The sequence below is a fragment of the Aedes albopictus genome, chromosome 1 (assembly GCF_035046485.1).
Source record: "Aedes albopictus strain Foshan chromosome 1, AalbF5, whole genome shotgun sequence".
NCBI classification, from domain to species: Eukaryota; Metazoa; Arthropoda; class Insecta; order Diptera; family Culicidae; genus Aedes; species Aedes albopictus.
This window is the reverse complement of record NC_085136.1, coordinates 328,634,771-328,657,742: the sequence shown is the minus strand read 5'-3', so window position 1 is coordinate 328,657,742 and position 22,972 is coordinate 328,634,771.

Sequence of the window (22,972 nt, the reverse complement as noted above, 5' to 3'; positions counted from 1 at the left end):
TAAAGAAACTTATATTGCCTGGATTTGCTGGGTGGGTCACGACCTCGGTCAATACTGCGCCCCGATTGGCGGCTCGGTACCCTACACATACGCTAAAACGGTTATCAGTGAAGAAAGCTCTTGGTTGATAATTAAGAATAGGCTGCCTTAAAAGGGACATTACGCCAAAGAGTAACAAAAGTCTTGTCTGAAAATGACCTGCATGTACTATTTTTCACGAGAAGTCAGCAAATACTATCATTGAAGTTTGAAGAAAGTAGATATAGAGTTATGGACATCCCTAAGCTCTACCCACGATATACGGTCTCTACCATCGTGGACTAGATGCTGACCAGGCACTTGGCAAACCGCCATGAACACCAACCCTTGGCGACAACGAACTTTGGACGACGAGCATACAGTTGCTGACAACGCAGTCAGCAATCCACCATGAGGACCGACCGTTGGCAACATCGAAGCCCCGAGCGACGCGTGCCAATGCCCCTGGAACGGCAACGGTCACCAATACTTCGATCGACGCAATCCAGGCCAACATCATCCGATGGCCTTTCGCTGATGCCAGCAAGATTCTCATCGAGCCCCACCGGAGGACGCAGGTGCGCCCTCAGCCCAGGTGGTCGACGCCAGTCAGTTAGTAGGAAACCTTGAGTGCGAGCAGTTAGAAGTTCTAAGTGAAGTCTGATAGAAAAGTGTGGCCTTCAGCCGTAGGAAAGACTTATGTAGCAAGTGAAAAATGAATGATTAATAAAATTCGGGACTTAGTGTTCATAAGTGAAGAAAAAGATTTCTTTTTAAAAAGTCAGATGTGAAGTCCCGTACATTTGTATAGATTATACTTTTTTGTTCTTATACATTGTGATGATATATTCCACGTGAGGCAAATCCTATTGCTAACTAAGAGTTTAGAGCGCTATTAAATATAATATTTTTCAAATTGTGATAGCTATATTTGCTCAATACCGACACAACCATAACTTATTAAACATCCAAAATAATGACTTTCCAGGGCAAGAGAAATAAAACTAGTTTTTGTCGTACATCTCAAGACTTTTACTATGCAGTGTTTTGGAAAGCAATTATTTTTTTTCACTAAAATGTTAAATATTCATAAAATATTATATTTTTGATCTATGATTTGTGATTTTTTGTACGAGTTTAGCTCACTCTTGATAAAGACAACGACTTTTAATTTCAAATTTGAAAATAATACGAAAATTATTAGATTGTTTATAGCAATACCCTTGAAAAAATACGAATTTCTAAGGCGCATTGAACATATCGAGGTACAACTGCCTATTTCACCACAAATAATGATTTGCATTACAATTTGCGGTCACAGAATGACAATTTTGAATTGAAATAGTGTTGAAGAATATTTATTACATGGCGTTTTTCATGCTTGTATATTTTCATTATTGACATTTTGAGACTTAATCAAATATACATGATTAATTACGGATATACAACAAATATTTCATGATACAGTCGCAGGGCTCTGCTAACTGAGATTCGTTGATATTATGTTTCGTAACACATACTGAGAAACATAATTAAGTATAGCATGATCCATATAGAACATAATTATAACATTTCAAAGATGTTGCATAGGCTCCACCTTCTGCGCTTTTTCGGTCGTATATCAGTCTGGAAAACGGTTTTGTTGCTTCGAACCAAAACATTGTTACTGGTCATATTGGAGTCATATTAATTCCTATAAGACATGTTGTGTTACTTGGGATGGAACATAGTCATCGGAATATTTGCTTTGGTAAGGAGTGCAGAGTTGTTTAAAAAAAAGAACACATAGCGACCGGTAATGCTGCACCATGGGACCCGGCAGAACTGTATTTGAGAAAAATCGCCGACTAGAAGAAGTAGAATAAAATAACTACGTATGTACGTCCAGATGATGGGAACCAACCAACAAGACTCATCAACATGTGCCGAAAAATGTTGCTTATCTGCCTGTATTTACTGTTTCTAATAGAGATAGAAGGAACTAGCAGTTTGCCCCATCTATACCTAATAAGGCAACAAGAAAAGTTTGTGAAATTTCGAGCGAACTTAGAGTGATAATGCCGCCTATTAAGTGCAGATCATCTTACGTCATCTATATCCATAACCCCGACCGGAAAACGATGGACCAGATCTTCAACGCATCTTTGAAGAAGACTGAAAAGTAAAATCTGATATTTTTTTCAGAGAGTTAAAATAGTATACAAAGCACAAAAAAACATATACAATGATATTTCTCAAAACATTTGCACAAGACTGCAGCTGTTAGTTGCATCTAGTGCCTCCAGTTGGAGAATAGCTCGTATCGGACACACCTTCTCAAAGGTACAACCGAGTCAACCAAAATAGGTAGGTACCAAACTGTCCTTGTTGGAAGCATTTCGAATCCAAGGCATCCGCCTCCAGAAGGCAATATCCTACCAAACAGAACGCTACAAAACATCGGCATCCAAACCTCCCACCCGAGAGAACGAAGGTTTATTTCCACTCCATCAGCAAATGTTGAGTGGCAAAAATAATTTGATGATGTTTTTAATTACATGAAAACGGACGGACGGGCCCTTTCTCGGACGGAGCTATAGCAGCCAACATACCGAAGAGTCGTTTGCTTTCGGAAATGCCGGGGCCTGTGGACCTTTTGGATGGCAGATAAAGACGGCAGCACCATCACGTAAAAAGAGCACACTCTGCTCCGTGAAAATCCCGAACCCATTTCTCACATTTTCGGTTCTAGAGCGCAAAAAGCTTCCGACACCCACGTTCCGATGCGAATGTCCGTCCATACCGGCCGACCGACAACAACGTATGCGCCTAGCTAGACCAAAGACCAAGTGGAAACTTGGTCTCCCGGCATCTGATGATGAAACAGAAGGAACCGAACCGAGCCCTGCCTGCGGCGAATGTGCAAAAGGTTCAAAGTCACATCGTTAAGAAAAGCAATTAGCAGGAAAAACCTTTTCCGAAAACGGGGGGGGGGGGGATCCCCCACCGAAGGCGCAGCTCGCATACCTTCCCTATCGGATCGGGCGGACACTATTTCTAGGATTGGTGGGGGATGGTACAGCGTACAGGTACCGGTAAACGGGGTGACATTACAATGGTAATATCGGAGATATCCACTTGGTAGTGGATATGGACAACTCTATTGTGACTGATTCTGCGTCTTAACATAGTGTCCAATAATGAATATAGCAATCTTTAATGCTTATAGATATTTGGAATAATATGAAACGAGCTCACCATTGAATAAATTGAAGAATCTCTCACAAGATTCTTTTCAGGTTCTTTTCAATCATTCGACGTTTGAGAGGTGTTGGCACCGCTCAAACGTCAAATTTCTGTGAGAGTAAGCCGGCCTGCATAAAATCGTGTAATGGACCATAGAGAGAAAATCTAAAACAATTACGAACGAGATCGCATCGAGATTGGGAGATATCGAGATAAGGAGATATCGACATGTACAGAGGAAAACATTTAATGTATGCAGACTGAAGAGACCGGTGAAACCATCGAGATAGGGAAAGATATCGAGATGTAGAACATCGAGGCATGGAGAGTCGACTGTATAACGCGCACAGAAATTCTTCCAAGAAGTTTTTAAGGGTTTCTTCTTAAGATTCATCCAGGTATCTTCTAGAATATCTCAAAAAATAGCTCCAGAAACTTTTACAATGAATTTCTTTCAGAATTTTTGCTGAGAATGCCTTTTCTAAGGAACCCTCATAACTTCTTTCAAGAATTTTCCAGATTATTTTTTCGAACATCTTCCATATTTTTTTCTTAGGACTCCTCCTTTAATTCTTCCAAGTACTTATTCAAGCATTCGTTTTATGATTCCTCTAGGCATAATTCTAAAAATTCCTTCTAGAGATTGTTGTAATAGTTCTTCCAAGAATTCTTCAAACAATTATTCCAGGAGCTTCTGAACTAATATATGCTGGAAAGCTTTCATAAACACCTTCAGAAATTCATTTAACCCTCTAATACCCAAATTTTTGATTTTGATCTAAATATCATTTTTCGTCATCTAAAATCGATTTAAGCATGTTTTGGAAGATGATTCTTTTTAATTCTCGATTTCATGAATTTAAGTTTTTGATTTTTCTAATTTTTATTTTTGAACATCCCCACACTTTTATATTTTTCCTGGAAACCTATTTGGGGTACGGATTTTTTGAGATGAAAACATTTTGAGATTTTATGATTATTGCTGAAATATTTTTATTTTAAATTTTTTTCAATGAAAATGTTATTTTCATTGTAATTTTAAGGAAAATAATTTTAGAGTGCATTCGATTCCCTTAAACCATAAAACTAGGATAGAATGATTTGGGAAAATTTTTAAATATGTTAATTGTAGCGATTTAATACAAAATAAACAACGCCTTCTAAAAGGTGACTAAAACATCATTTTTTCAATGATTTTTAAAAAATGTAAAAACGCTTTAAAATACATCAAAAACCATTTTGAGATATACAAAACAGTCCTAAATATCAGCCAAAAATATAAAAATTTGGATTTTTCACGAAACAAAAATTACAAAAATGCTCAAACTATACCCCGTCTAAAGGCGGGGTTGGGTATTAGAGGGTTAAGAATTATTCCACGAATTCCCGTGAATTCCCTTCGAGTATTTTTTCAATGGTTGTTCCAGGAATTATCCACAGATTCTTTAGAATTCGGAAATGCTTCCACTGATTTCTCCAGGAATAATTCTATGGATTCCCCCAGGAATTCTTCCAAATGCTCTTTGAAGAACTCATGTTAAGATTCCTCCGGCATAATTCGAAGTATTCTTTCAGACATTAATTGCTCGCTGCTCACAGCATCAGCATAGCACTGACGGTGGTCACCACCACGGTTTTTAAAGCATTCTTTTGAAAAAATATCGAGAATTCCTTAGAGCATCTTTCAAGAATTCTTCCGAGAATTTGTCTAGATTTTTTTTAAATAACTTTTTGAGAATTGCTTCACAAACATTTCCAAGAAATCCTGAAAAAATATTATGGATTCCTTCGGTAATTCTATTAAGCCCGTAATTTTCATTCCACGATTTTTCGAGAAATCCTCTCCAATCCATCTACAGTAATTCTTCTAAGAATTGCTCCATACAATCTACTATGATTCTCTAAGAGGAATTCTTCAAAGAACTCCTTCATGAATTCTTTCAAGAATTTCGCCAAAAACTTGTCCAATGATTTCTTTTGTAATTCTTTAACATTCTGGATCCGAATTATTTTACCGATGCTGCCGCGAACACGTTTGTTATACTCGGTTCCATCGCCGGTTCCATATGCTTCCTTTGACCCATTTTAATAGGCACATTTTGTATTCTTTCCAGCGATCCTCAAGAAAAATATCCGCTGTTTTTATCAAGACTTCTTCCATGGATTTCTCTAGGAATGTTTCTAAGGACTTGTCAAGGAATTCTCGCGAGTAATTCTCGTGAGGTTTTTCTCAGCAATTCTCTCAATCGAATGTTTGATAATTCTTTGTAGACTTTGTCCAAAAATACTTCCGCTCGTCCGAAAATTGTCAGGGTTATTTTTTTCAAGAATTTCTTGCAATTATTTCAAGAACTCTTCTAAGAATTTCTACAGAAATTCTTCGACGAGTTTTTCAAGAAATTTTGTCGATCAATTGCATTCAAAGATTAATCCGTAAATTCTTCCAATAATTTCTTCAAGGGTCCTTTTAAGCTTTCACCCTCGGATTTTACAAAGAACTTCAAAGAATTTCTCTTGACATTCCAGACAAGAGTACAATGGTACATATTGCCCTTTACTGGCAGTTTACCAGATTTGCTGGGCACAAACGCGAGTGTGTTGTGTGTGGAATGGCATCTAAGCTGAAAGCTGTTCACGCTGTGGCTTCGGAGTCAGTTTGATTAATTAGCAACACTTCATGCCTTCTAATTACCAGTATATTTCCAGTATTTCAATTTTTTTCCAGTATATTCCTGACTATGCTTCCAGGAAATCGTTTGGCTCGCCTTGTAGTCTCGGCCAAACTACCAGCGAAATCGTTGAGGAAAATTCGTTTTGAGAACGGGCAAAATATGACAAGCGCTTAACCCTTTGGAGCCGGAGGGGTCATGTATGACCCCAACATAGGCATGTATGACCCCAACATAGGCTGTATAAATTTGCCCATTCGATAAAACAGAATACTGTCTTCGGCAAAATTGTTGAAAATTGGGTCCTCTATTAGGGAAAATCGGGAATATTTGTAATTGGGATTTCATTGATAATCTAGAACATCCTGAACACCATGAAATTTGGAAAAATGAAATATTTGATATACCAGTTATCATACCAAAATATCAAAAGGTGTTTTAAATTGTGGGATGTTCTAGGTGTTCCAAACTGTCCTATAGTGAAGTCTTTCAAATCTACAAGAATAATTTTATGTATTTTTGCCACAAATAATAGCATTACATAGCCTACTGGGATCTGTGAAGCTCTTGAAATCTATAATGTCATTTTCAGATACTATGGAGATATTCTAGGTCAGCCAAACTACCTTGGAGTTCAGAACTTCAAGTCTACACTCGTAACAGTAGACAAATCTGTTAAACTGAGTAACGTTGCCTTATCAATCGCAGTTACTGGAGCAATCTAAAGTCTAATAGCTTATTATAAACTTTGGGACATTCAGGGTCGTCCAAACTGTTCTAAAATAAAGTCCTTTAAATCTAAAATAATAGCTTTATGTGTTTTCGCCATAAATAATAGTATTGCATAATCTACTGGGCTCCGCAAAGCTCTTGAAGTCCCAAATGTCATTTAGATACACTACAGGGATATTCCAGGTCTCCCAAACTACCTTGGAGTTCAGGACTGCAGGTCTACACTCGTAACAGTATTCATATCTGTTATACTGAGTAACGCTGCATAATCAACCGAAGTTATTACAGCGATCTGAAGTCTACTAGATTATTATAAACGTTTGGGACATTCAGGGTCGTTCAAACTGTTCTATAATAAAGTCCTTCAAATCTACAAGAATAACTTTATGTGCTTTCGTCATAAATAATAGTATTGCATAATCTGCTGGGATCCGCGAAGCTTTTGAAATCTACAATGTCCGTTAAAAACACTGCAGGGATATTCCAGGTCAGCTTAACTACCTTGGAGTTCAGGACTGCAGGTCTACACTCGTAACAACAGCCATATCTGCTATACTGAGTAACGTTACATATTTATCCGTGGTTGCTGAACCAATCTGAAGTCTACTAGCATATTATAAACCTTTGGGACATCCGTTCGCGGCAACGCCTACTCCGCGAATCCCTTGTAATTCACCCAAGAATTCATCCAAATTAATAAAGCGATTCCTCCAGAAATTTCTCCCCTGATTAATCGGGTTATTTTCCAAGGTATTCTTTGAAAACTATTTTACAAATTTCTGATAAAATATTCCAAAAAATTCTACAAATACTTTTCCAAGGCATACTCCAAAAAAGGAATTCCTTAAATAATGTTTCTTACTTCCAGTAATTCTTCCACTGATCTCTACAGGAATTCTTCAAAAGATTTCTCAACAATTTCATTCTAGGATTTTCTCTGAAATTCTTTTACAAATTCGTGTGGGCAACTTTTAGAAGACAGATTTAGGATTTTTGGCGAAAAATGCTTCAAAAATTCTTCCAAAGATTTCCTCAGAAATTCTTTCAAAGTTTTTTTATTTAGTTTTTATTTCTGTGTATCTTAACCTAAGCTATTTTTACACGTTCGAGCATTCTTTCAAAGATTTTTTTTCGGGAATTTTTACGAGGGTTCCTTCTAAAAATTCTTCCAAGGACATCTCTAGGATTTGTTTAATTCTTTGAACTCTTCCAAGGATTTCTCCGCAAATTCCTGTTGGAAGATACTGAAGTTACTAAAGAAATTCTTTGTTAGATTTCCTAAAGTTTTTTTTTTTCTGTATTAACGAGAATTTTAGCCATAGGCTAGTTCATCTCGGGACCCACACTTTACTTCCCTTCCGAAGGAAGAACTCACATTTTGTGAGTTTGTCGGGAGTGGGATTCGATCCCAGGTCCTCGGCGTGATAGTCAAGTGTTCTGCTGACCATCACACCAGGTCCGCTCCACATTTCCTAAAGTGTTTTTAGGTGAACTCGTGGAGGAATCTTCGGAAGTACTCATGTAGGGATTTTTGAAGGAATCCTTGAAGGTACCCTTTACAAGAATTAGTGGAGTGTTTTCATGGTAAATCCGTGGACGTATTTATGTAGTTGTTTCTGGAATTTTCGAAGAAACTTCTAGAAGATCCCCCGGGGAAATTCTTAGATCAATCCATGGAAGAACTCTTGAAGAAACACTTGGAGAAAGCATAAAAAGCAGCTATTGGTGCAATTCCTGGAGGAATCCTAGGATAAATTACTTTAGTATCCTTATTGCCATTCTTGGAGTTATTCATAAAGGAGTTTTTGAAACAGTTTCAAGAGGAATACGGCTGGAGTCTCTTGACAAAGAAATCTTGCAGTATATTTTTGAACATTTCCATTTTAAAAGATTTTGAATTTTTGGAGTGCTTACTTCTGGAATTTAATAATACTTGGAGAAATTCTTAGAAGAATTGTTTGAAGTCTTTCTGAAACTACCCGGATAAATTATTCAAAGAAGTCTGAAGATTTTCTAGAGGAACCCTGGAAGAATTCCCGACTGATTTCTTCAAAGAACCTCTAAAAAAAATTGCGAGAGCTTCCTGGAAATCCTTGGAGAAGTCTTTGGAAGCATTGCAAAAAGTTTTCCTGGGAGGATTTGTCTTGGGAGGACACAATCTTAATGATGTGTCGAACACTAGTCGTCATACCAATAAGTGATTGTGATTGCACACTAATTGTCATACCAATAAGTGATTGGGAGAGACGGTGCCCCTCTTGATAATAAAAAAAAATCCTCTCGCGCTTTGACACACATGTGCACAACAGTGTTTGTGTTAGATGTTCATCTAATCCTATCCGAATAAGGTTTGGATTGTGAAAAGAAGATAACCATGTGCGACTGTGGAATCGAGTTCAGTTCTAGGCCTGCTGGCGACGGAGATAGTCGAGTGACTCCGTAGCTTGAAGGAATAGAAGCGCCCGCCTAGCGAATTGGGAGTCGCGAGATCGAGTCTCACCGGAATACGTGGATTTCTTTTCATAATTCAAATCTCAATTTGTTCAACGAGCACATGTTCTATTGTGCACATGAATGTCAAAGCATTTTCAACAGTATTCAAATATGCTAATTTACGAAAAAAAATCGATGATATTGCCTTTTGCAAAAAAACTCTTATTACAGTGAACATTAGGATTTTGGACGCTATCACCCATCTTTACGGTACCGCCAAGAAGGAGGCCTTTCGTTCCGTTCGGTTCTGTGCATCTCCATCGTTCGAGTCGCGTAGTTCTCCCCACAGAAACAGGGACCAAAACGTCAAGAAACAGCAGCAGCAGCGCAACGGCAAAAAAACCAACAACGACGACAACAACAACAGCCAACAGCAGCAAGCAGCAGCCACGTGAAATTTTCGTGGGTACAATCCTCTTTCGGCAAAATGCCATGCTCCGCCCACAGCCAATCAGAATATTATTATGTGTAGCTAGGTAGGTATAGCCCGGTCGGTTGTTTCCGTCCGTAGACGGAAAAGTGGCGGCCTTGCAGTGCTCTTGGATGCTTGGGAAAGGCGCACCACAAGACGAAGCAGGCTGGGAATGGAAGAGAAAGACCAACGAGCAAAAGCCAACTGGGCCGCTGCCGCCGGTGCGGTGTGCCAAGCCAACTCTGATGTTTCGACTTTTTCGTTTCGCTGCCTCGCCGGCCGGCCACCGCCCCCACTCCTGGCACGCTACGATCTCCGCAGCTTGTTCTCATTCCTTGTTGTCCTGAAGGTATTATCATCGTGCTGTTCTGTTTTTCCCGTGTGTCTTTTCTCCTGCCGCCCACCCACCACCGCGCGGAAAACAGTTTCCCATTTTGGCTTTTGTGCAATTTCCTCGAAACAGAGAGACCGGGAACAGTTCCGAATGCCTTTTTCTTTATAGTCATATTTCGAGCCCTCCGTTTGGCACGTTTCCTAGCATTCGCGTCCCAACAGCCAGCAGCCAGCAGAGCAACACACGAAATTCCAAGATTATCGTTTTTATGATATGGATAAATATTCGTTGCGCACAGCCGGAAACCGACCGACCAGGAGCGACCGGATGGACGGACGAACGGACGGATCAAGATGGAGAAAAAGGCTAAGCCACCGGGATATAGAATGGTAATCAGGGGTGATCGTTTGCGTGTGGCATTGGAACGACGGATGCGATGCATCGGAGAATTCAGTGGAGTAGACGGGAAGAGTAATCCAACTTCCGTCACAACTTTTGGGAATTTGTCCACTGAATTTTGTGGAAAATTTTCATTGCTCGTTGTAATTTCGTAACGTAAGAACTTGTTTTTACCGCTCATTTGAGCGTATGGCGGTATAGTGCCACATTTGATGAATTTAGAGGATATTTACTGATAGATACGTATGGATTACAAGTTAAGGTTATACAAATTAAGCTTAAAAGTACTGAAATTTGTAATGATATTTCAGTTTATTACACGGAACAAAGTACACAACACTTTTGAGAGATCCCATCACAGCAGGCTGTGTACACACGGTTTTTTTTCATGATTTTTGCCTTTCTTGTACACCAAAGTGTACTGAAAGGCTATATGCTATATGTTTACTCAAAAAAAGAATTTACAATAAAATTCTTGGAGGGTCATGCCAAATATACCAATCACGTCAGTTCGACGAATTGTCATCAATGTATGTGTGTATATGTGTGTGTATGTCTGTGTATAAAAACGTCACTCACTTTTAAGGCACTTCCCATTGACCGATTTTTAGAATATTAGCACGAATCCAACCGAAATTTTACCCCATTGTTTGCTTTTAAAAATGGTCTAAAGGGTGGTACGGTCAAATTTTGGTCATACAATTTCTTTCATAACTTTGGACTGCGTACACCACAATAGCTGATTTTTTAACCAGTAATGGTACACTGTATGTAGCATAAAATTTTCATCGAAATCGGTTTAGTATTTTCGGAGATATTGTTGAATCCTGAGGTCTGCAATTTTAAAGTTTTGTACAAAGAGGATACAAAAATAAGAACACATTTCTACTGTTTTATTCTTATAGCCAGAAAAAGTTAACCGATTTCAATGAGAATTTTTCTGTTTGTAAAATACGCATGTCAAAATTTTGTGTAAAAATTTCATTCAATTTTATCTAGCCGTTACAAAGTTATATTTTCTTAAGTGGCACCCAGTTAGTTTTTTTCATATTCAAACTGATACAACTTTGGAAGTATTCATACAAAATGGCTCAAAATTTAAATACGAGCATATTTTTATAATAGTATTATACTGTAAAATTTTCGTAAGAATCGGAGCAGTATTTATAATAGTTCTATAATCAAAATTGTGCTTTACTGGCCTTAAATTGCCGAAAATTTACTTTGGAGCGCTTTGTACAAAAATTTAAAAAGGCAGGTCGTTGGTTTTATCTGTATATTAACCAATACTTAATGGATTCTGATGAAATTTTTATGATATAAGCCACATATAATGTACCCTTACTGGTCCAAAAATAAGCTGTTTTGGTGTGCGTTATCTAAAGTTATGAAAAAATGTTGTGACCAAATTTTTACCGTACCACCCTTTAGCGGTCGAGGCGAAGAGTTATGGCCATTTGAGTGATCCGGACCAGCACCGGTAGAACTGGCACATTAGACTGCGGCGATTTTTGTTACCTTTAGCATGGTTGACGAATTTTGTGCGGAAATCAACACTGGAAACCAGAAAATTCACGATGTCGGCCCAAAATTCGAGATGGCAGCCTTACATTCAAGATGGCGGCTGTTTAAATGGACTTTATGCTCTAAAACCATATAGTATGGGTATATTTTGATGTCCGAAGTCCAAAAATGGCGACCTTGGAATCCAAGATGGCGGTCTAAAATCCGATATGGTGGCTCCAAATTCAAAATGGCGGTTTTTTTAATGGAATTTTGGGATCCAAAAATCATGCCATGGGTAAAATTGGTATTGGGAAGATGTCCGGAGTATTTTGAAGAGCGATTTTTGAAGAGTTCGAAGTTCAAAAATCAAAAGCCAGATAAACGATATGGTTTCTAGGGCTGTGAAATGGATTTTTGTTAAACGTATGAAAGTGCAAAATTCATCAACATAAATATCACATGAGTTTCAAAATGGGGTTTCGAAGGCACGAGAAAGGCGCCATCGCCGCTAGGTGGATTAATAAGCGTTTTATTATCTCAGTTGAAGGTTGGTTGCGGCTGTTGGTACAGGGCTGGTTGCGGCTGTTGGTGAACCTACCTATCTGATTTTCCGTACACAGGTAGTACTAACCGTGTCTACCTGTGTGCAAATTTTCATGTGAATTGGCTAAAAATTGATCGAGTTAAAGCAGAAAAACTACCCGTGTAAAAAAAGACCTTAGTGTATAGTTAAATGACCACGGTGATATTGTCATGGAATTTGAAGCATTTGTTAAGATGATAGTTTTGATTCTGCTTATGAATGAAAGTACTAAAAGTAGGACTACAAGTGTAAGCAGAAGTTAAGTGCGAATCAGCGTTGTCATGGTAAAATAAGAGCTGGTTACTCATGGCCTCCAAATTTTAGTGCCCCCTATTCTTGTACACTAGGCTGTGACTTATTTTCCAAAAGTTTTTGTAACCTGGTATTCGTAAGCTCTCTTTGGATTCAAATCACAAAAAAGAGTAACCTCTAAGTTCGAGCCAGAAATATTGAGATTTAGAGGTGGCGCTAACACGCAAATGTTGAATTTTCGAGTAACAAAAATGGGATTTTACTTGAAATGCCATAACTTTTTTAATTTTCAAGCTATTTTTTTTTCATAAATCTCTCATAAGTTATTTTTTGAATGAACTTTAAAAACATTATTTTTTTCCAACACAGTTCAAAAATGTTACATCGAGTTCGCTGTAACAAAATGATCTTCTACAGCACAGTTCCCCATTGGATTGTAAAATTGCAGATTGTTTCCAGTATGGAGCTTGCTTACAATTTTGCGTGCAAGAAATCCTTTTATGTTAAATCGAATGCAATACAACAGAAACTTAAATGTTCTAATATTTACGACAAGCGTAGTTTTCAGAATTTTTACAATAAAAAAAACTCCCTAACCTATAACTTTTAAGCCGTTTGATCAATTTTAATTCTTTTTGCGTACTTTTGTAGATATATTTGTTGCTTTTTTTTATTGAAAAAAAAAATAAAACGCTACAACACTTATTACAATTTCAACCTGTTACAATACATTTATCCATTTTTGAAAACATTTTTTATACCATAGCTTATTGTTCCATCTTTTTTCTCGAATGCTGTCAACGAAACTATCTAAATTATCCTTTCCAAAATTCTTTAAGTTGTAGCTAATGTCCATTATTGTTAACCATAATGCCGTTTTAATTTGGTATTGTTTTTCGTGTATCTCTCTATTTAGCATTTATTCGGGACTATGTAATGATATTTTTAACTTTTCTCTTATGCTCTTATGCTCTATCCATTCTCATATATGTTTACCATTTGTACATAATTTTATTCTGTGTTCGAGCGTATCAATCGCACCACGAAACTCACACAAGTTATTCACAGTTCCATCAATTTTCTTATCGAATAATGTACATTTTTTAGCTTTGGTTTCATTAAGATACAGAAAAAAGAAATGTTTTTCCTCAGAGCTTATGCCTTAGAATGTAGTGAATGAACTGTACCCTCGAAAAAGGGTTTCAACATAGATCAATATCAAAAAACATTCCTAAATGCGTATTTTACAGAAAAAATAAATAAATTTGGGCAAAATGTTGATTATTTTCTTGCAAACACAGTTCAATTCGCTGTAACAAAATCACCTCCATCATTTCAATACAATTCTCCATCGGATTGTAAAATTACAGGTTGTCTGCAGTATGAAGCTTGCTTGCAATTTTACGTACAAGAGTTTCTTTTATGTAAGATCAAAACAAATGAAATGGACATTAAAACGTTCTAATATTTACGTCATGTGTAGTTTTCAGATTTTTTTTCTGTGTAGTTTCGGGCTTAAGGCGAAACTGGATCCATTTCCTCACTTTTTGGTTTTTGATTTTTTATTAAATAACGAAGCGATATTTTCAAAATCGGTTTTCGTGCACATGTAGAGTATGGATCAGGGTATCTTCTGATTTTTTTACGCGAGAGAAAATGTTTTTCGTTTTTGCAGAAACCATTTTTGAACAAAATTTCACAAAAAAATGGTTTCTGGGAAAACGAAAAATATTTTCTACAGCGTAAAAAAAATCAGAAGATACCCTGATCCATACTCTACATGTGCACGAAAACCGATTTTAAAAATATTGCTTCGTTATTTCATAAAAAATCAAAAACCAAAAAAATGAGGAAATGCTTCCAGTTTCGCCTTAAGGTGAAACATTTATTCTAAACAAACATATGATGCATCAAACTTAATTGTTTGGAGTGTTCTGAGTTGAAAAAATATTTTCATGTTTTAAATACAGGGAAAAAAAAAATAAAAAAAATACTCCACTGTGTTCCTTATCCCTAAATATGATGCTTTATGGCACACATTTTCCAAATGGAGGAGAACGTGCCTCAGGAACTGACCTACTGATACCTGATAGTATCTGGTTTTGAGAGAAAAACTGCTGAGGAATTATCCAAAACTCCAATTTTACATAAAAAAAAAATCAAATTATTAGACATATTTTGGTGAAAAGTATCATATAAATGAATACTTTAATTTTTTATGAAATTCCTCCAAGATTATCTCCAGGGACATCGCCAGATTTTTTTTTTAATAGTTCTTTAAAGATTTTGCAGTTTTTTTTCCGGAATATTATAAAACGAAGATTGTCGCAGGATTTTCTGAAAAGGAATTCAGCAAGAATTCTTTCAAATATTTTTCCAGGTATCCCATGATTCATTTCACCCCTTATTTCCTGATTCATTTGTTAATTTGTACGGAGGTTCCTGCATAGATTGTATCAGGAATTCCTCCAAGATTTTTAGGGTCTTCTTCAGGTGCAAAAATTCTCAAAAAGTTATCTAGAAATTAGTTTACGCGTTTTTTTTTTGGAAATAAATTAGCAAATTCGTCTTGAGATTTCTTGAGGGATTCTTCAGGAAATTCATTCAAGTATTCCAACAGAAGTGTGTGCAAGTATTTTTTTAAACATTTCTTATGGAATCCCTCCACCAGTTTTTCTTTTTGATTCCTCCAGGAATTCTTCAAAAAAAAAAAATCTTTGAAATTTTTCTGAGGATTTCTTCAAGAGTTTCTGCAGGAATTTCTTCATATATTTCTTCAAAAGATTTCAGAAGACGTTTTTTTTTCAGAACTGAAGCTCTTTCAGAAATTATTATTGAAATGTCTCCCAAGGTTTCTTTAGGGAGTTCCTCCAGGGACTGCATGTGATTTATTCAGTCATTTCTTTAAGGATTGCTTCAGAAATTGTTCCGGTGATGCTTCAGGAATGTCTATCAAGACTTTCTCCGCTACTCCTGCAGAAATAAATCCGAATCTAGTCATTGGCAATAAAATGTAATGAGAATTTTTTTTATTTATTTATTGCACCGTCTTCAGCTATGCTGCACAGACTGAATAATCTTAATTTAATTGCCTAATACTATTTCTAAAACTATTTCTACTATGATGGAAGTCAAACATAAAATCGATCTCATTTAACAGATTAAAACACCTTTCAAGAGGATGGTTCTGACCGTACTCACGAATTTCTCGAATGAATACCTATTGAGGGTTCTTTATTACATCTAGGTAAAAAGCGATTCTTTCAGATATTTCTTCAGTGGTTCTCCAATGATCCAATTTTTCCACGTTTTTTTTTTTCTTCCTGCAGAATTTTCTTCAAAAGTTTCTCTAGGTAGTGTTTTAGGAATTTGTGTATACTAATCCCTTCAGAACTTCTAGAAGAAATCCGTCTAAGAATTCCTCCAGAAGTAGCTTTTGAAGTTCTTCCAAGGGTTCATTTCAAAAATCCTCCAGGGATCCCTTAGAAACTTACTGATGATTTTTTTTTTCAAGAATTCCACCAGTACTTTTGTTTGCAATTTCAGTAAATGTTTTTAAGAGATAATTCAGAAATTCATATTTCTCCCGGAATAACGACAGTTATTTATTGAGCAGTTTTTCATTGAAATTATTAAAAAAAATCTTCCAGAATCTTTCATGATTTTTTTCCTTCAAACTAGAGAGGTTCTTGAGAAGTTTTTTCAGGTATTCTCCCAGGCATTCATATCGGATTCCCTGCACAGATAACTTTACTAATGGTTTCAGAAATTTTTGTTCAAGAATCGTTCCAGAAAACTTTTAAGATTTTCTTTTTAGAATCTTCAGGAAATCCGCCAAGGATTGCTTCAGAGATTTTTTCAAGAATTCTTTTGTTTTTTAATGTTATTTTAGTAAGAACTTCGGGAAAACCATTTCGGCAGGAATCTCTGAAGCAATAATCCCAGATGATGTTCCCAAAAAACAAAATCCTTGTAGGAGTTTCTGCAAGAACCCCTGAAGGAATCTATGGTAGAACCCTTGAAAAGCTTTCCGAAGGAATCTCTGTAGCGTTTTTAAGCTTCGGTAACTCGCGCGGTTGGCCATCACGCTAATGCTGAACACAAAAAGCGAGCTTTTTACAACAAGTTGTTCAAAATACAACAACGCGATCGCTCGAGGGTTAAAGACATTTTTAGAGAAATTTCTTAGAAAAAACTCCATGAAGAACTTTTGAAGAAATCCCTTACTGAATCCACTGAAAAATATCTTAAATTTTAGGAAAGTATCTGGGAATATTTTTAAAAGAATCCCTGCAGGAACCGCTGAAAAAAATCTCAGGAAGTACTTTTGAATAAATCTTTTGAGGAATGTCCGAAGAAATCTCAGGGAAATGTTTGTAGGGATACTTCCTCGAGAAACTCCTCAAAAAACCCTCTTTGGAATCTCTAGAAAAGTTTATTGAAGATTTTTATGCAAATATTTGGAGAATTCATTTCATAAAATTCTTGGAGGATTTTCTGGAAGTATTCCTGGAGCAATCTGTGGACGTATTCATAAAGGAATACCTGTGAGAAACGGCAAGATAAGCTTTTGTAAAGATACGTGAAAAACAATCTCTTGAGATATTTCTAAAGAACTGTCTTTAGAAACTTCCGGAAATTATTTTGGAACAAATTTGTTAAAAAATTCATCAACATATTCCTTGAGCTACGCTTAGAGGAAATACCAGAGAAATTTCTGGGTAAATATGTGGAGGAATATCTGAAGGAAATCTGAAAGACATCTCTGTATGAACTCCTGCAGGAATCTCTGGAAGAGTTCCTGGCTGAATCACTGAAAGTAACAATGCGATAATCTGTGGAAGATTCCTGCAGGAGGATTCCTTTGTAGAAATTTATAGATATTTTTGGAGAATTTTCCAAACGAATCTCTAGAAGAATTTCTTTAAAAAATTCCATGCGAAGTTTTGGAATAGAACAATGGAATCTGCTTGAAAGCTTTTGGAGAATTTCTGGAGAAATTATTGAGGGTACCCTGGAGAATTTACTTTAGTAATCCTTGGAAGTATTTCTGTAGAAACCGTTGCAGGTGATTCTGAAGGAAATCTTGGTATATTTTTAGATCGAGTCCATGTAGAAATTAAAAAAAAAAAATAGGACTTCCTTATGGATCCTCGGACAAATTTTTCGAGGAATACCAAAAAGAATTTCTGAAGAAATCTCTAGAGAAATTTGTAAAGAAATTCCAAAGAAAATTTTGAAAGAATTTCAGAAGGAGTCCGTAGTAGATTTTCTAAGGAACTCTTTGGAGAAATTTCTGTAGAAATTATGAATTTCTGAAGAAATCGCTGAAAGCATGTTTGAAGGAATACTTGCTTGGCCGATTTCCTGAAAGACTTCTCGAAAGTATTTCTGATAAAGAGAATCTAGGTATGTAGGAATTTCCGTGGACACTCGTGGAAGTTTTTCCAGGGAAATTCTTGAAGTTATTTCTGGAGGATCCCCTAGAAGAAATTCTGAAGGCAATTTCTATGGAAGGTGCTTTGAAATAAATAAAAAAAAAACATGGAGGACTTTTCAGGAATTCATGGAGTAATTCTGTGGATGATTTTCGAAATGAATCTTTTGATAAAAATGTCTTAAGAAATCTCTCATAGAATTCAACTAGTAGTGCTTGCTGCTGATGATCGCAAAGACCTGACCCGGGATAGTGCCAATCAACATCGTGGTCTTCTTGCAGACGCCGTCAAAACGACTGTTAAAGTTCAATCGATCGTCCAATTTTACTCCCAAGTGCCTGACTTCGCGCTTTGAGACGATAATGCACTCGCCGACCACAATTCTTGCAATCTGCACTATCCTCCGACTGCTGATCACTACCAGCTCGGTCATATGGAGAGCTAAAGATAGCTTCTTCCACAGCAACTGTCGCCTCCCTCCGTGGCCAGTACTTCTACTTCCTCTCGTGTTTTCCCGATCACTAGAAGCGCCACGTCATCCGCGAAGCTGGAGGACTGCACTTAGCTTCAATGCCTCGCCGTGCATGACATTACAGAGAGTCGGGACCAGAATAGATTCCTGAGGATCGCCTTAGGCCGAATCGCTGGACAGCCACACTCCATTTTCCATCGTATGTTTCGTAGATCAGTCTGCGATTTCGAAAATAACATTTCAGAACCTGTCACAGATACTCAAGCACCCTCAACCCTCGGTGATTGCTACCCAGCTGGTACTATTGAAGGTCTAGGGACTTTGGCGTCTAGGGTGACCACCACACAGTATCGGTTCCCGGGTAGAGGAAAAGAACTCAACAATGGCTATTAAGATCAAAATGTGATATTGGTTTGATTGACATAAGAGATAAAAGATCTAAAAATAATATCTGAAATTAGTTCGTGGAACATCATTATCAGATCATATTTAAATCTTGTAAGATCTAACCAATAGCAGCGAGCTTTTTGTTTGATCTTGAAACATCAAATTTTGAAATTGTTCAGATGTTCCAGGAACATTTTCAGATCTTTCATCTCTTATATCAATCAAACCAATATCACATTTTGATCATCGGTACTTCACCTCTATCCGGGTTTCCTCTTCTCTGTTGCTTCTGCGATGTTTGCATAGCATCCACAACCGTTCTGGTGGCGTCTAGGGTGGCGTCTATATTAGACCTGCCTTTCCGGAATCCAAAGTACATTTCTGATAGACCGCTTTCACTCTCCGTGTACTTCGTGAGCTTGTTTAGAACCCCTCTCTCCAACAATTTTTCCTACAGCCGTTTCCAGGTGTCGGGAGAACGACCCTTCTGAATACACTGTTGTATAGTCGTCCTGAACGCATCTGGATATTCGAGGATCGCTGTTTTTAAAGCTGAATTTGGAATTCCGGTCGGTCTTGTTTTTTTTTTTGGTTGGCAGATCTTTCGCTACCGTGACCAACCCCCCCCCCCCCACGTAATTCTCATTTCTCCATCACGGATATCCTTAACCTGATTGCTTTGTTAAGTGCAGTTCTGCTGCTCTTTAATGCAACCTGTGTTCCGTCGTTGAGTATTACTGGTCCTCTGCATCCTCCTTCTAGCCCGCAAGCACTGTGCGCGTAGATCAGCAATCGTTGGATTTCACCAGTAGACACCACGATCACTTCCTAATTGAAGTTCGCCAATATGGTCTCCAAAATGGCACTAGGCCACTTGGCTTTGGCCTCTTCGGGGTATAGAAAGACGTAGTTTGCTTCCTCTAGAAGATACTTCCCACATCACTGACTTCCCCGTCAAGCTCCTGGACTCCCAGTCAACCAGTGGTCGTATAAGATGTTGCATAAGATGATAAAGTGGAGGCGATATGCGTACATTTTACATGCGCCTAAATGGAGACATGCACGCATATGGCCTCCACTTTATCATCTTATGCCACATCTTATACGATTACTGGTTGTCTGGGCTACCAGCTGCCCACACGAATTGAGGTGATGTCTGTCGGAGTTAAAAAATGGCAACCAAGATATTCAAGATGGTGGCTCAAAATCCAAGATAGCCACCAAAAATTCAAGATGGCGTTTTAGGTTCTCAAAGGAGTCCAACAATGCTGACCAGAATATTCAAGATGGTGGCTGTTTTAAGGGATTTACGCTCCGAGATCAAGCGGTACAAATATATTTGGTATAGGGAAAATGTCCGGAGTCTAACAATAACAATCAGAATACATAAGATGGCGATCTTAAATACAAAATGAAGACTGTTAAGCAGTTTTAGGCCCTAAAACCATGCAAATCAGAGCCAAATAGAATCAAAGGAATTGAACCACATATCCGTCTGACTACGCTTATGTCTACTAGCGCCCACCATCGCACGCAAGCAACCGTTTATTTTTCGGAAAATAATAATAATAAACGATAATAACGGGCGGGCGCATGATTTCCCGAAATTGAGAGCAGAAATATCGTTTAATTTCTTCTGCTCGGATCAGGGCTAAATCCTTTGAGCTAAAGGTACCTAGTACGAACGGATGTGACGTGAAGGAGAAGGGCAGGTGGCCAAGCTATTAAGTGGCTTCTTTTCGGCGAACGAGAATACAATTGAAATCAGCTACGTCGGACGGACGGCGGAAACGCCATCTGGTTCAAAACTGTTGCATGATTTTTCCTCGTTCAATTGTCAGGATAATTGCGGGGATTAAATGTTAATAGGATGCGCCATTGAAAAGTTGTGGGGGAAAATCGTTGCTCGAGATTGAACGAACATTGGAACTCAAACTTGGTGGAAGATATTTGTCGGAAGAGTGACGTTTATTAATACCGTCGTAAAAGTAATCCCACGCGCAGATCGCAGAAGGCCAAACCCGATGCGGAAGAAATTCCGCCTGTCAGTGCCACATTAGTTCAATTACGAACGTCACGTGTTGTGGAAACGGAGCGTGCCCTTGCATGGCCTACTTCTTTCCGCTTGCTTCCCGCAACCCGCCAATACAAATCCCACAGGATTTCTCTCGTTTTCATCTGGCTCCGGTCCAGAACCAATTAATGGTACGTCTATTTGAGATGCCCCGAATTCCTCAGCTTGAGGAGCATTCGAATCGTTCTTTTTATTTGGTCCAGCTGAAGGCCTATAAAACCCGCTGGGCCTATACCCTTGGGACTTTGTTCTCGGGTCAAGACAAGCTTTCTTCCGTTCGACAAAACCGGTAGGGGAACCTCCTCCTTCTCTCCTTGGCAGCACATACAAAGAACGCCGCTTTTCCGGTGGACATCACCATCCAAGCACAGTTGGACAAACACAAACATACGCTGGACCGAAGACGCGCCGCCGCTTGCTTCGATTCACACAACACTCGGGTTGCTAGGATTCACATAAGACGTCATATTTATGTGCAGCATTTTATGGCTTAAAAGTTATGCATTAAGTTTGTCTTTTCGCCATCCGCTGCTGCTGCTACCCCGGAATGACAGCGGGGAGGTACAGCTAGCTACAATCGTTCCGGAGCCGGCCAAGAAGCTGCTGCTGGCTGTATGACCGAAAGACCCCGGTCCGATCCAATTCAGCACAGTGAAGAAATAAAAGAAGCAGCTGGATGCAGGAGAAGCACTAAAGGAACAGCACTTCCATATTTCTTCTCACCGAAGAGGAGATGATTTCCCTCTAGGAAAGGCGGATGGTTGTCCTTCCTTCGGTCGAGTGAGGGACAAAGTCCAAGTGGTTGTTGTTGCTGTTGCTGTTGCTACTTAGAGGAGGACAAAATCCATTCACAAACACATCCTTAAGCTCAGATCGTCACATGGAGAGTGCATTCTGTGCTACTGCTGCTGCTGGGTTGCACTTCTTGAAGTGCATCGACTTTTGCTTTATTGGGACGTTATCTGTTTGCCTCACAAGTCAGGAGTTTCTTTGCTAGGATGGTAGCATGCTGAGGGGGAAAGTAAGGAACATTCTAACAGTGATGGCAGGTGTTTTCAGATGATAGGATTTTCTCAATATCATAAAATTTATACTGTGGTTCAAATGAAGAAGATACGTGTTTTGATTAACGATAACTTTGGTCAACAAACTTTGTAATCGTTGATATGGAAAACTTCATAATGAGAACTCTGTTGTTTGTTTGTTGTTTGTTTTGCTTCTGCCCTAGCTGTTACCTGACCCTGACTTAATTTAAGCTTAATTTTTTCCTGTTATTGAACTTAATTCACCTTGCTTCTACATTTGTTCTATTCTGCTTATGCCATACTTCTTCTCTGATTCTACTTTGATTTTTTTCCTGATTTTGATCTAATTCTGCCTAAATCAGACCCAATTCTGCCCTTAATCTTCTCTGATTCAATCATTGTTCAAATGTTCAATCAATGTCCTGCCTTTGATATACTTCTGCTCTTCATCTGCCTTGCACTTAGCCTACTTATTCCTGAAATCTTCCTCGCTTCTACTCGACTGTAATTCTGCATTGGTTTTGTCCCGCTTCAGTTTCTCTAGATTTCCACAATGATTTTGATATACTTCAACTGTGATTCTGATTGTGTCATGCTTCTACCATGATACTGCTCTGCTAGTGCTCCGCTTCTACTTTGTTTCTGCGCTGCTATTACTCTGATTAAGCACCGCTCCTTCTTTGCTTTTTACTGCTTCTATTATGGTTTTGGTGTGGTTCTTGTCTGCTTACGCTTGACTTGGCGTTTTGCTGCCCTGCCTCTGGTTTGCATTCTCTTTGTTTGGTACCCTAGTTCTGCTTTGCTTCTTCTCTACATCTACCCTGCTTCTGCTCTGAATTTTCCCTGCTTTTGCTCTACCTTTTTCCTATTTCCGTCTCGTTTATTCCCTATTTCTTCTCAGTTTAAGTCCTGTTTTTTTGCACTACTTCTTGGCTTTATGCTGCTCTGCATTA